The 15,677-nt window shown below is 39.8% G+C and overlaps 1 non-coding gene across 1 annotated transcript; it reads right to left on the bottom strand.

Moving 5' to 3' along the window:
- Nucleotides 1-8,544: 8,544 nt before the first annotated feature.
- LOC114640642 lies at nt 8,545-8,686 on the bottom strand. Its single transcript, XR_003714178.1, has one exon. It is a non-coding gene; the product is annotated as a U4 spliceosomal RNA (small nuclear RNA).
- Nucleotides 8,687-15,677: the final 6,991 nt, after the last annotated feature.

Genomic DNA, 15,677 nt, shown 5'->3' with positions numbered 1-15,677 from the left:
GTGTGTTTTTTTTTTTCTGAAGAGTATTGTAAAAAGTAACCTTTATATGACTAAATATCACCTTGAAAATGAATTCCTGAGTTACTGAGTGCTATAAGGTCTGACATCTCCTTTTATCTTCATCCTCAACATGGGCCTCCCCACCACCCACAGAGTAAACACAGGGCGTTTCTTGCAGCCGTTCCCAGTTTGTGGTCTTTTCATATATCCTCTCAATGGTTTCAAACATCAAAGCTGTGAGGCAAAAGCCATACCCCAACTTACTTCTCACTCAGCTAGCTCTGTGTCCTCAACTTCTCTGGTACATCACTCCCTTTGGGTGGGGTCTGCCCATTTGAGGAAGGAGGTAATCCTTCTATTAATGACAGCAGCTCAGGTTTTTCTCTTATATTGTAAGCTCAGGTATCTGATGGCAGCAGATCATTGGCTCTCCCAGATTTTTATACCAAAACTCAGAAACTAAATAGGTTTATAGATCTGGATCGATTGTTAGATATATCTCTTGTACCTAAATTTTCTTCCTACTATATAAAGGGTATAAAGTAATATCCCTCACTAAAATGGTCATGAATAGAGTAGATTTGGTAGTTAAGGATAGTTTCCAATGGCTCTTGTGTACTTCCTGTCTTGCCACTGTGAGGGTCTTGTTCATTGACCTCTGTGACCCAAAGCAATGCAAAAACACAGACCTGGATCTATGGATGGGGGAGTATCTAGCTTCCGTTTGTACAACCATGCTTAAGTTCTTTCAGGTGCTTCCACAGGAAATCAACACACTTTGGTAGAAACTAAAAGCTATATGGGTAGAGATCAGGGTTCATAGCTTCAGAATGAATACAACATACATTTATTAAAAAGTTAGTCCCTCTCCTTTTGGTGATGACACAAAGCTTTGAACCTAGAGCCTTATGCTCACCAGGTAGGTGAGAGTGGTTGATTTACATAGTGACACTTTACTACTGTTAAACCAAGCAGACAAGAAGTGGAGGTGTTATTTGCTTCAGAATTTTATGCAGTGATATTTAAAGGCATCTCTTCTGTCAGACTCCTTGACTCTTAGTTAGTAGATATTCAGCCTAGGATTTAACATGTTGTTTTCAGTGTTGGATGTTTTTGACTTGTCTGGATGAGCTAAAAGGAAGATCACATGATGCATTTAGGGCACAGCTAATCTATCATATGCCAGTCCAAGATTCTAGTCCTCACTGAACAGGGCCAGGAGTGTTTTCTGTTGTAGCCTAAGAGATTATTTTGGCTTTTCTCCTTATCCTATTTAACTTAATTTCCTAGATCAAATGTATGAAATGAGATGCTGTGATATACTGCCAAAAACACTGGCCAACCGCAGATCAAACTGGCTCTCTGTGGTATGGAGGTCAAAATGCAGATGGAGCCTCCACACAGCTGCAGAAGAGAGAGTACAGGCCAGCTGGCTTATCAGAGAACCTAAATGCCAAATTTCCCCCTGTATTAAAATATATATACAAGCCAAAAGCCAGATGGTTTCTACAGGAAAACTGTATGGGTGGGAAAAGTAGTTGATGCTGTTGGACCCTGGTGAGGGTGAGTGGCATCACTGGAGAACATCTATGCCCGGAGGTAAGGTCATGCTGGCATCCTCGTTGTCATGGAACTGGGACTGGAGGAAAAGCCAAAGCACAAGAACACATTCAAGCAAAAAGACAGCTATGAAAGCAGAATGGACGTGATGAGGATAAACATACAATTTTTTTTTTGATCAGTAATGGCAGTAGACAATGGCTTTTTCCAGGACACATGGGACAATAGATCTCATCACAAAAGTTGGAAACATGTGGAGCCACCAAGGCCTTCCAAGAAGTATTTAACTCAGCTAGAAGTAGAGTAATATGATAGCCTCCTAAGAGAAGAGTGAAAGCCAAGAAACTCTGGTCAATATTGACTTAATCCAAATCCATTTTGAGAGGACAATGGTTCCAGAAGACCATTAAAAGTGATCTAGGCTGCACTCAGAAAATCACCATGTGGATGTGGATATGTTATCTGAAGAAATCATTTAAAAATATAGACTTTAGCACTGGCAAGAGCACTATGTGGATAAAAATGCTTGTCCTGTAAGCCTGAGTTTGAGTCCTAGAGCCTACAGTGGAAGGATCTCTCAAATTGTCCTTGATCTGTACATGTATTCTATGTCACACATGTGCCCAATGCTCATACACGTTATTCACACATGCACATACACACAGAATAACAATAAATACAATAAATTTTATGAAAGACATCCTACTTTATGAAGTATAGAGTTCTGAGTTACAACTAGACTAAACAAAACAAAACAAAACAGTTTAGACTCTCTCTGTTTGTGGTGTACTACATGTGTTATTTATTTGTTCATGTGCTTACACTTGTGCCTGTGGTTTTGTTTTTATTTGCCCATGTATACATTTGTGTGTGTGAGAGATCTATCTATCTATCTATCTATCTATCTATCTATCTATCTATCTATTATCTACCTATCTAATGTACTATATATAATGTATATTATACATAAATGTTATATATATATTGCAGATTTCTAAACACATAAATACTACTCTGTCCATATAATGTTACTAGTGTACATGCTTTCAGGTATGACAAATTGGCATTGAATAACCAATTAGTGTGCTCTTCCTGGGGAAGACGACTTTGCTTTTCTCAGCATTCCTTAGTTGGCTGTAGTTATTTATCTAGTATTAAGGCCCCAAGGCTTTTCTGCATTACAGTTAGCACATTTATGGGTGTCCTTGTCCAGATCATGTTTAGGTAGACCCATTGGTGGGTGTCTTTTAAGAGAAAAATAATTTCTTCTGAGCATTTCAATTTTCTTATTTAATCTCTATTCTTTCTGCCTTATAGTTTTTCTATTTATTCTGTTGTTATTTCCTACCTACTTTAAATGTCATATTCATGTTATTTTTATGTAGAAAGGTAAATGAAAAGCTTGACTATAGAGAGATAGAAGGCTAACTTGTTTTATAGAGAGTCAAGCTTTTAAGTGTTTAGGATTTCTAGTATCCATCTCAGTCTATCTTTGATTCAGTTAAATAACCTATATCTCTGCCTATGATTTCATGCTCATTTTTCAATGGGTAGAAAAGAAAATGTTGCTGTAACCCCTTTCTCTGATCAGTATCTTCTACATAAGTATGAAAGGATTGTTTTTCCTTAGAAAATATTTTGTTGCAGGAAGTGAAGTAGTAAATTAATCTAGCTACTGAAAAAAATATAGTTGGTGTGGGTATAAATTATCCTTCATAAAATGCATTTGGGTTAATTGCAATAATGACACTTTCATTTAAAGATTATCTTTTCAAATGATTTAGAATAACTTCTGATTCTTGAAGAGAAGAGCCTTATGATTATAAAGTAATCAAAACTTTATCTTTTGGTATTACATAAGTGTGTCATCTTTTGTTGGTTCATCTGCCAATGGAAAGCAGAGAGCTGAGAAAAGAAAGGTATACGTCTAGCTGACGCCTAACTCTATCTTACAGACAGGTTCATGAGATGTTAGGAGTATATCTAAACTTTCAAAAATTTTAGAGGAGGCTGTCTGCAAGATCATAAGTACTGACCTTATTTTAAAAGGTAGAAGTAACTAGGATTTATTTACTTAAGTCTTAAGCATGTCCATATGAAAAAGATGGCCTGGTCCAAAACTCCACTCATTAGCTATAGAAACAAGATTGTTAATGTTTCATCTTATAATGCCCTTATTACTAAAATGATTGCTCTTGCTGATGCAATAGTTTCTTCAAAAAGAAGTTCATAAGGTACATAGTCCTTATCTCAAAACTTTGGATCATCTATAAGATGATAAAATATGTGCAAATATGCAGTCTAAGTAAAAATGCATGGTTTTAAGACTATAGGCTCTGGGGTGTCTAGAAAACTGTTGTTCTAGTCTCTGTAATTATGCCTTTCTTGCAATCCAGTTTTGTTCATCACTCAAAATAAAAGCAAAACATTAGACAATTGCTCTTTAAACTACTTTGCAAAATGACTCACAAATCTTGGCTTAGGGAATTAAGTAATTTTTGAAATATTGGTATTGTCATGCCATATATATTTTCAGTTAATCTATCCTGAGGATTGAAAGTCAAGATCCTGAAAAAAAAAAAAAGATTTCTTTTCCTACGCAAAGGTCCCAATACACCAATCCCCATGCACAAAGATACTTCTCTTATGTAGTTCCATGGCACCTCTTTCTGGTTTGTTCTTTGCCATTGTCTACACACAGCACGTGTGCTTCAACAAGGGGATATATGGGAGTGTATAAAGTTGTATGATTAGACACAAGGCCCCAATTAAGACAGACACACATGCCTTCTGACCTGAATTTCTCTCTTATCCCTCCTGTCAGTCTTCTGACAGACACCATCCTAGGATTTGGCTTTGCAGACACATGCAATGCGAACAGCAATTTTCTCTTCTTCATGTAGCATACAGTCCAGTGAGGTCAGAACTGCACAGCAGTGATCCCCAAACAGAATGTCCTGAAATTGCTTTTCTAATTGAGGCATCTGTCCTAATTAGCAACCCTGACTCCATGATCTTTCCAGGTCAAACATTTCAGTGTAACTTCTGTGACAGAATTTGATTTTTTCAAGGACCTCAGACTGTATAGTAATGTCATAAAATACCAGATATTCTGAGAAATCTTAATGAGCTATGATATCCAGATGATAAGATCTTCAAAGTGTTTCCTAACTTCTTTCTTTAATAATATTTTTATTTATTATTTGAGAATTTCAGACAATGTATTTTGACCATTTTCATTCCCCTCCCCCAACACCTTCCAGGTCCTTCTCCTACTGCCTACCCACTCAACTTTATTTTCTCTCTCTCTCATAAATCAAACAAACACACAAACAGTAAAATAAATAAATAAATAAAATAAATAAAATAAAATAAAATAAAATAAAATAAAACAAAACAAAATACCATGTAGTCCAATTTGTGTTAGCTGACTACTACTAAGCATGGTGCTTGCTCAGGGATATGATTAAGGCACTCACTGTCACTCCATTTAGGAAGACTGACATTTCCTCTACCAGAGGCTGTAAATTGTCAATAGCTTCTTGGCTAGGGGTAGAACTTCAGGCCCATTCTGGGATTTTTGTCTGGCTTGAGCTTATACAGGTTTTGGAAATGTTCTCACAGTCTCTGTGAGTTCATGGACACATCAGTCTCTGTTGTGTCTAGAAAACTCTATTCCATTAAGGCCAATCACCACCTCTAGTTTTTACAATCTTCCCACTCTTCTCTCCAACATAAATTCCTACAAAAGGAGGTGTATTAGCCAGGGTTCTCTAGAGTCACAGAAATTATGGAATGTCTCTCTATATTGAGGGAATTTATTGTGATGACTTACAGTCAGTAGTCAACCTAACCCAACAATGAGCAGCTGTGGATGGGAAGTCCAAGAATCTAATAGCTGCTCTGTCCCATGAAGTTAGTTGTTTAAGTTGGTCTTCTGTAGAAGTATGTTCCAACAGATGTGCTAGCAAGTAAATGCAAGCAGTTGAAGAAGAGTGAATCTTCTGTCTTCCAATATCCTTGGAATTATCCTATGTAGGTCTCCAGCAGAAGGTGTGCCCCAGACTAAAGGTGTGTACTATCACTCCTGGATCTGAGACTTGCTTTGTCTCAGGTTGATCTTGAACTCAGAGATCTTTTTGCCTTGGTCTCCTGGGATTAAAGGATTGTACTACCTTGCCTGGGCCTATGCTTTTCATGGCCACTATGCCTCCAGATCACCATCCAGGTCAGAAACTTGTGTCTTCCAGACTCAAGTTCTGGATCACAGGTGTGTCCTCCAATTCTAGATGGTAGTCCATTCCAGATATACTCAAGTTGACAACCAGGAATACCCATTACATGAGGATTAAATAGGGTGGAGGAAAGGAGGATAAGGAAAGGAGGAGAAATAGGGAGGGATAACACCATTAAAAGCCATTTGAAAAAGCTATATGGAAACTTACTACTGTAGAAGCTTCCTAAAATATGTAGATATATTAAAGGTGTTTAAATGGAGTTACCACATAATTGGGCGACATTAGGGAAGAATATTCTAACTAGACATAATATGCTACCAAATTCGATAACATTTTACACAAGCAAATGATGCTAATGCTATTTTTCTAGTGTTTATCTCCATGTTGACACTCCTTGACAAATGAGTGAGAACTGTGCAGTCTAGTTATTCATGAACACTAACAACATATGGCCTCTGGAAATGTGCTCCAAGGCCAAAAGAAAATACTGGACACCATCACAGTGTCGAATGCATTACCAGCTCTGGGTGTTCAAATGAATGAAGAATTGTATTGATTATATGGTGTGAAAGCCCATGGTAAATCTGTGATTGCTAATGGAAAGCAGGCCAAGAATCTGGGAAACTTTACATAGGCTAATAGTGGAAAAAATTTTTGTCAGAACAAATATGATAAGCGCAATCTGGAAAAGCAAATCTGGATAAATTGTAGGGATACTTGTAACACAGGTATGGTATCACTGAATGTATTAACAGACTTAGGTTGTGACGCTCCCTACCTAATGAAATCACCTAACAATATATATCATAGGAGGCAACCCCTCCTTAAGTTTTGCATGACTAGTTAAGGGAATAGTGTAAGTTGCCATATGTCAATAATAGATAATAAATACAATGGTCAAGCTGCAAGAAAGCACCCAAGTATCAAAACAGCAATGAGACTATACATATCTGAATAAATTGAATGGCAATTAAAGAAACTTAGATGGTAAACTTCCAAGAAAAATATCATAGTTGAGGTTCCTTTGCCTGTGGACTCTACCAAATGCTTAGCCCATTCTAGAAAACCAAGCCTGCAACATACACACAGGATTGTGAACCACATTCATTTACAATGCTGTTTTAAGCCTGTAGGATAACTTCTTTTTTCCAAGGGACTGAGAATAATGTTTCATTGGTCTTAAACCATGAAGACCTTTCCTGTGGATCAGGGGCCCTGATGAGCATCTCTCTCTGAACTGTTACACAGTAGTTGATTTGATTCTATTTCAAACAGGATGATGAGAGGGTCTTCTAGTTTATGTTCTATGGCTTAAAGCACTAAAACTTTCCTTTAAGCTCCCCTGGGACCAGCAGCAAGTGGAAACTTTTGAGAACTGCTGACTCTTAACATTTGACCCTGGAATCATTGAGTCTGCACCCATAATTTTAGCAAGAGTATTAATTCTGGAATACACATTAAAATCTGAGAAGTATTGGCATTTTATAGTTAAATGCTTCCCAAAAAAGGGGTGTAGAATGTTAACACTCCTACTAAGCTCTGTAAAGTTCTTTCCTCTCAGACAAGAAACAACAAAAAATCACACTCTGAATTTTGCTTTAAAAACAAAAATTACACAATGGATCCTGCTCACCATCAGTGGATCAAGTTCAAACCTGTTTTTGAAGTGAAAACATTAAAGTTCTGGACTGTTGGTATTATTGAAGTCCTTATTTGGGAACTGCCTGAAAACCAGGAAAAACCTGTGGTACACCTGTTGGGAGACCATCCACTCATTTTTGCCACTGACTATTGAAAAAATTCTCACTGATCCTCCAGATGGCGCTAGGACCACATAGTTTCTAAAGGCCACTGCAGCCACCATCACAAAGGAAAAGTACAAATGTCCTCTCTCTCTCTCTCCCTATACTTCAAATTCTATGTAGTACTTTAGTTTCAAGAGGCAATATCGGAAAGGAAAACATAACACATTTTCCCCTCTCTCAACTAGCTCTTCTCTATTTTACATGAAATAGAAGGGAATACATGTACCATTCATTTTTATAAGAAATCTTGGTGTTATTCAAAATAGTTCTGTTTTTATTTACTTTTTTATTTATTAACACAGTGACTCCAGCTCAGGTTGGTCTTGAACCTAACCCTAACCCAGTCCTAACCCTACTCTAACCCTAACCCTAACCCTAACCCTAACCCTAACCCTAACCCTAACCCTAACCCTAACCCTAACTCTATGTAGCTGAGGATAAGCTTGAATTTCTGATTGTCTTGCCACTATCTTCCCAGTACTGAGGCTACACGGAGTGCACCACCACACCATCTTTATGCAGTGATGGGGCCAAACCATGCATGGGCTTCATACATGGCAGCCAAACAATCTACCAACTGAGCTATGTCCCCAGCCATAGTCCGCTCTCCAAAACACTTACACAAGATTCTCAATCATTCAGAGTTCATCACTGTATGTCAACTTTCAAATGTAAGTTCCCAGGGTATGCTATCCAATATCAAACGTGGTAGCCAAATAAACATCACGGACTTAGCACATACCACTAACGTGACCTACAGAAGAGATTTGGGGAGGGGCAATTTTAATCTTGACTGTGTTCCTAACGGTGGTATTTGTTTTTTTGTTTATCTTCACATTTATAACTTATTTACAACATTTATTTCTTCTCTTTCCTCCCTCCAAAGCCTCTCATACATGCCCCTGCCCCAAACAGGCATTCTTTTTTTTTAATTCATTCAGTCTCCGTAGAGACCGTCAAAAATTGCCAATGCCGACTATATTTCAAGTCGTCATGGGGGGGGTATTGGGAAACATTTTCAATTAGCAATAATCACGCCTCGGATAAACCTCATTGGCTACGATACTACCACTGTGCAAAGCTGCAAACAGGCATTCTTAAACTTTATCCACTTATGACATCTGTATAAAAAATTTTTTTATAGGACTCAATGTATATAGCTGTAAAAAAGAGGCATACAAATAATTTACTGATTGGTAATAAATTATAAGTAAATATAAATAAATAGAAATCAATTCTATATTTAAGTGGAAGTAAATTCTTTATTTACTTAAGATAAGCTCTCCTGTATACCAGGCTTTCCTCAGACTTAAGTAGCTGAGGATGGCTTTGAACTCCCACTGCTCTTGCCTCTGCCTTCGAAGTACCTACCTAACTTGATGTTCTTTCTCTTTCCTTTTCAAAAAAAAAGGGGCAGGGCAGACAACACACACACATACACACACAGACACACACACAGACACACACACACACACACACACACACATGCACTCACACATCCACGCAAACACAAAAAGAAAGAAAACCAAAATAAACAAGCAAAAGACAAGTAAGACAAAAACAAATGCCAAAGCAGAATGAAGCAAAACTATCACAACAATACCATCGAGTTCCCTTGTCATGGCCAACTACGCCTATGTGTTTGGCCTGCTCTGAAGTGTGTTTGATATTGCAAGCCCCTTGAAGCCAGAGGGGCCAAGACTCACCCCTGAGGACCACTAACCACCAGACTCCACCTATAAGACATAAGGCCAGGTCCCCTCCCTCCAGAGACAGGCAGCCAAGCTCCACCCTACAGAGTAAAAAGCCCAAGCTCAGGGCTTGAAATCCCAATAACCCCATCCCTGGAAATCTCCACCCTAGAAACCTCACCCCCAAGAAACCCTATATAAATTCCATCTTCTTCTGCTCTCACTCAAGCAGAGGCAGTCACCCTCCTGAGTTTTTTCCCTCCCAGTAAGTGAGGTTTGTTGTGTAGTGTGACTTTGTGGTATCTCTTTGCTCCTGATTGACTGCCAGGTTACCTTTGGCTTCAGAACTGCAACACCTGCAATGAGAAAGCCTCCCTCCTCAGAGAAATAACACTTCCTTTGGGGAAGCTTTTCCCCTTAGAACTGTAACACAGAGAAACCCAGTGGGATTCCACAGGAGAAAAGTGATTTTCCCTCCACCAGCAGCTATCAATTGCTGAAACTTCATGGTTGGGGTGGGACCCTGTGTCTGCTTTTCCCTCTCAGTACTGGGACCCAATCTGGCTTCAACATTTGTTTTTGTTTGAAGGCCATGTGGCTTACATCTGTTACATTTTCCAGATGATTTTTATTTTATTTATGATTTTATCTTCTTTGGTGGAATCGGCCGACCCTTCAGTGTACATAAAAGAAATTTAAAAATAAATCATTTGAGCAGTGATTCCACTGAGAGGAAATGCTCATCTCTGATTCTCCTATTTCTTTTAAGCAAGGACCCTCTGTTCCTAGAGAGGATAAGGGTGGGAGGAACGTGTTCAGTCTCTTCAAATTAATCCCTTTCTGTCTCTGTCAGGAGAGAAAGAATGGTTATTTTCTGATTGGCTACACTGGGTGGGAGATAGCCAATTAGTTTTACATCTCAGTCCCTTTAAGATGTTCTGCCACCTTGTAAAAGTGTGGTTTTGTTGGGGGATGGTTTTCTGCTCTGTGTATTCAGTTGCTGATTTCTGTGCCCAGAGATAGGGTTACAGTCCTGATGCAAGAATTCTCATGGTTTTTGAACCATCTCCTGTATCTATGTTGTGTAAAGAACGCTCCCCAGTAATCTCTGATTGGTTAATAAAGAGCTGATCAGCCTATGGACTGGGCAGAAAATTCATCACTTCGGATCCCAGTGGGGAGGGACACAAAGAGAGACCTGAGAGGATGAGAAGAAGGGACCATGAGGCAGAAGGTCCAGGAGGAGTCATGATGAGCAAGTGGTCTGCTTCATGAGGACATACTTGTAGCAGGGCATGCCGGAGCACGAGGCAAACTGTAAATCGCACTAGACCTTTGGCTGTGAAATAGAGAGCTTAGAGGGTTAGAATAGATGACTATTAAAGCTTGTTAATAAACTCAATAGGCCCTCGTATCAATTATTTGCGAGTTAAAATGGGAACAGATAAGGTTCATTCTTAAATTACTGGATACAGGCACAGGCTTCTGTTGATTGGTCCATCTTATTCACATATTTCAGAAAGCCACCCTGGGTTTTTGGTTTCCAGGTGGCAGACAACTTCAGCTTCAACTTCTGAGCCCTAGGTCTTAGATGCCTGGAGGCTTCTGTGGGCCGTAAGCTGAAATGATAATTTGCAATGAAGCAAATGGTAAAATTAAGAGATGTACCCAGAACTTAGGACTTAGTGGAACAGAGGCAGAGAGAGGGATTTGAAAGGAGGGCCAGCAGTGGGGTGGCTCAGTGTCTATAAAGGCACTTGCAGCCAAGTCTGGGGGCCTGAGTTCCAGCTCTGGGGCCCATACGGTGGAAAGGAAGAACCAAACCTATGCATCCATGCTGTGGCATGTGCACTCTCAATCCATCAAACAATGAAACAACAAATCTAAAATTTAAACTGAGAGAGAAGGGAGACGTGGAGGAGAGGGTTGATTTAACTGCACATGCCTAAAGCTGGTGCACGCCGTTGATCACAAGACTCAGTGCACAGAGCACTCTGGTTTTGTTAGTTCCTACAAAAACAACAATTAAAAATCCCATCCAATTAAAACTCAGCCACAGATGGAAGTAGGTCAAGCAGAAAGCTGGGATCAAGGGCTATCTTTATTTATCATTAAAGAGACTTCCTGGTGCTAAGTTAACGGGCCTCAGGTGCAGAGCAGGAAAATCTATAAAGTTTTCTAAAAGCCCAAGTTTCTCCTCTTTGTCTCCTGTCCTTGCCTCTGGGACCTTCAAACATAACAACAATAACAACAACAAAAACAAAAAAGCAAAAACGTTTCAGTCAAAAACCTGAGTCCAGAGCTTTCCAATAAAAGGGTAACAACATTGTGTCCTCGTTAAAACAATGTTTATTAAAGTTCTGTCTGAGAGGGAAAATGTGTTCCAAATGTTAATTAATTCAACTTCTTATAAATCTTGACAGGAAAAATAGCCAGTCTGTCACCACCACCCCTCCACCAGAGATGTTTTCCTGCAGGAAATGCTGAAATGAATGATCTTAGAATAATCAGTTATTTCGGTTGGGCCACCAGCAATATTCACACTGCACATTTTTTAACAGCCACTTGAGGAGGAAAAAATTGAAGGGAAATATAGTTTTTCCTGTGTCCTTCCTTGGGTAAAGCTTATCAGATGACCCCTTCAAGACCTTGAACGGAGCACTTGGGTATTTTCCTTTTCAACAAAAAAACAGGGAGTGCAGAAGGCTCTACAAAGTTATCTGATTGAGCAGTTTGCAGCAGCCGACCTTGTTCTCTCTGGCTTTGTTTTCTGAAGTTTCACCTAGTCACTGTGGTCAACTGTGATGGAGAGCTATTTATTTCTCTCAAATTCCAGAGGTACAGCACCATTTTAAATTCTTATTTTTTTCTTTTAATTCCTAAATTTAAATTCCACACCATTCTGAGAAGCATGATACATAGTTTGTGATCCCTCTCTATCCCTGCCTGGATACAAATCACCTCTCTAATTAGCCTCTCAGCTCTGTATAAGCAACTTTCATAGCCACCATTTAGTAGCCATCTTTGTTATGACAGTGACCGTTTTCGATTCTTGGATTCAAGCAACTCTTACAGGGCAGTCTGACAACACTCAGAGGCTGTGTCAGTAACCTCAGTTCTTCATACAAGCTTTGTCTTATCTAATTTTGTAACAAGAAAGGAAGAACAAGAGGATGTAAATGCACCAGCCATTAAGAGCACCTGGACTCTTGCAAGGACCCAGGTTCAGTTCTCAGTACCCACGAGACGCCTTGTGAGCATCTGTAACTCCAGTTCTAGGGAATCTGACAACTGTCTTCTGGTCCCTGCTATGTACTGCACGCATGAGTTTTCCAGACATATATGTAGTTAAAAGACATCACGCATGTTAAATAAAATAGATAAATCTTAAAAATAGGAATAACAGGACAATTAAATAATGTGAGGAATCACATTCATACAACATTTCTTAAAAGATATTGCTATAATTGTTTGGTTTTATCATTATTTATTGCACCCACACCATGAGGGTGAGATCTCCAGCACTGCCCCATTAGCTCACCCAGTGCAGCAGCTGGCAAGGGGCAGAGCCAGCTCCCATACTCAGGGCTCGCTTTCCTGCTACCCCTTCCCTCAACCTGTGCAATCAGGTCGGCTCTACTGTTCTGCCCAGGTCAGGTGCAGGGTCTGCTCTTCCAAGTGCTGCAGTGAGTGAGAGGCAGGGCTAGCGCTCTCTTCATGATACCTGATTTCAGGGCCAGCTCTCTCTATTGCTGCAGATGATGCAGGGTGTGCATCTCTCCCTTACCCAGGCCTCCACAGGGTAAACAAGTGGCCTGGCCAACTCTCCCAAGCTCAAACTTTCAGGGCCAGCTCACCTACAACTTCCCTTTCTCCAAAATCAGGGCCAGCTCTACTGTGCTTGTTGGGTGAGGTATGGGGTCTGCTCTCCTGAGTACTGCAGCTGTTGAGGGTGTGGGCCAACTCTCCTGCTCTCTAGCCTTCAAGGCTAGCTCTTCAACAATGTACCAGTATGTATGGGGCAAGCTCTGTGCAGCCCTTAGACACCACCATGGCCCCAGGCAGCAGCTCAGACCAGGGATATCCACATGACCTTCAGTGGTAACAGACTCTTGTTACTACAAAGCTATAGACCCAGACATAGCTTTTGGTGGCAGCATGGGCCAGGTCCTCAGCCTGGCCTTAGGAGGTATCATCAGCTACTCATGTCAGGTTGTTCCTCACCACCCTCGAGTCTCCAGTTTCCCCTCTCTTCATTGTGCACACATCCGTCTGCTTTTCTTTCATCTTTCATCTTTCATCTTTCCACCACTTAGTTGCTCACCTTCGTGGTACCCAGGGACTTTGGGTCATCTCAGAAGTGCTATATACCACCTGTGCCTGCATGGCACAGGGCTAGGGGTCATAGCCAGCCTGCTCTGCCAGCCTAGGGTGCATGAGGCCTAGAAAAGGGTTGTCTCTGGCCCTTTAAAGTGTTTTACTCATGTCATAAAACCCAAAGTCAGCTATGGTTTTGTAATTGATGATAAGAATTTGTTCTGTTATTATACAGGGCTCATTGGACTAATGACTTCATAACTCAGTGTCTCAGTTACTTTTTTCCAATATCTCACCAAATTCCTATGAGCGGAAAAATGCACACAGGGTCCAAATTTGATGAATGTGGGTGGACACAGGTCTTAGCCACCTCTAAAATAGACTTGAGACATTTTGTTCTAAATCCCATTTTGATATTTTATTAAAAGTATTTTTCCATTCTCCTACCACTTTAGGCTTTCGAAATTTTACACAAAAGTTGAAAATTACCCTTTCTGAGTTTTAAACATCGATAAAATTCATGAATATCAAATATAGTCAAAATTCAAATAATATTTAATGAGTTCAGTTAAGGGCATTCTGTTACAGAATCTAAAAGGGGGGTTCCAAGCCACATTTAAATAAATCAATATTAAACCATGATTTGACAACGGTCTGAACCATGCCTACTCTGCATGGCTAAGATCCAGGCTAAGTCCCCTCTCCAACTTTCATGACCCTTTCCATTCAGCTCTTCGTGGGTTTATTTTTCTTCTTCCAGATACCACTCTCTTGTTCTCAGGGAATGATTTATAATAAACTCCCCTCTTTTGGGGCAGGAAAGCAGCTTTGTAGGTAAAGGCACTTGCTGCCAAGCTGGAGAATCTTAGTTCAATTCTAAGGCTGCATATGGTTAATCGAAGAACTGACTCCTGCTTAGTTTCCTTCTGACCTTCACATCTACAATGTGTCAAGAACACACACACACATTACACAAACATACACATACATACACACACATGTAACATGTACACACATCCAGATACACATACACACACGTGTACACACATTAATGTAGTAAAGCAGTACAACACAACAAATATCCACATTTAATATCATGTGATATTGTTCTTATCATGTATTAAATTCTACAAATCATTCATTCTGTCCTTTGTCAGCATTACTATGTAGGAAGTAGGTACTTTGTAGGTAATGGATTCACTGCTGATAAGAATTGAACCACTAAACACAGACTCCTGACAAAATGAGGCTCTATCTAAGCATGGTGGAATGGTGCTTTCTGGTGTAGTTTTTATGTAGCGATGGGACTGGGACAGTGGCTCAGTGGGTACAATGTTTGCGAAAGCATAAATTACTTACATTTATTTGTTTATTTATATACATGCTCTCTCTGTGTGTCTCTGTTTTTCTGTCTCGCTCTGTGTATATCTGTGTGTGTGTTTGTTTGTGAGAGAGAGAAAGAGAGAAAGACAGAGAGAGAGAGAGAGAGAAAGAGAGAGAGGGAAGGAGGGGGAGAGAGAGAGAGAGGCCTGTGTAGGTCAGAGGACAACCTTCAGAGAGTTGGCTCTTTGTTCATCACCTGGGACCTAAAGATTTAGCTTAGGTCATCAGGCTTAGTGACAATAACCTATATCCATTGAACCATCTAGTCTATCCCAAACCTTTCCTCTAAACAAAGATCATACTTTTAATTTTTGTCTGAAAGTATCTATATCAGCATTGTGGCTGCTTTATGAAAATTACTATATAAGGGCATTGGCCAGTTCTGCTTGAAACACAGCTATAAATAGCCAACAGACATTAGAAAGACTGTGATATGTACTGCCCCTTAGAGATAAATAACAGGAATTAGGTTGTAGAACCATTTAATTAGGCCTTTATCCCTGTGTCCTCTCTACTTTGTGCACAGAAACAACTTACATTGGACCAAAGGTCACCTCTTAATTAGTAGGTAGCCAGACAGAAAAAAAAAAATAACTCAGGGAGACATCTTTAAAGAGCCAGGTAACAAAATAGCAGCTAAAGTCTTCATTGCAAATTTTTATTAGTCCCTGCTCTTACATTCA

Source organism: Grammomys surdaster, unplaced genomic scaffold (genome assembly GCF_004785775.1).
Source record: "Grammomys surdaster isolate TR1022 unplaced genomic scaffold, NIH_TR_1.0 125846, whole genome shotgun sequence".
NCBI classification, from domain to species: domain Eukaryota; kingdom Metazoa; phylum Chordata; class Mammalia; order Rodentia; family Muridae; genus Grammomys; species Grammomys surdaster.
This window is presented reverse-complemented; position numbering and strand designations above follow the sequence as displayed.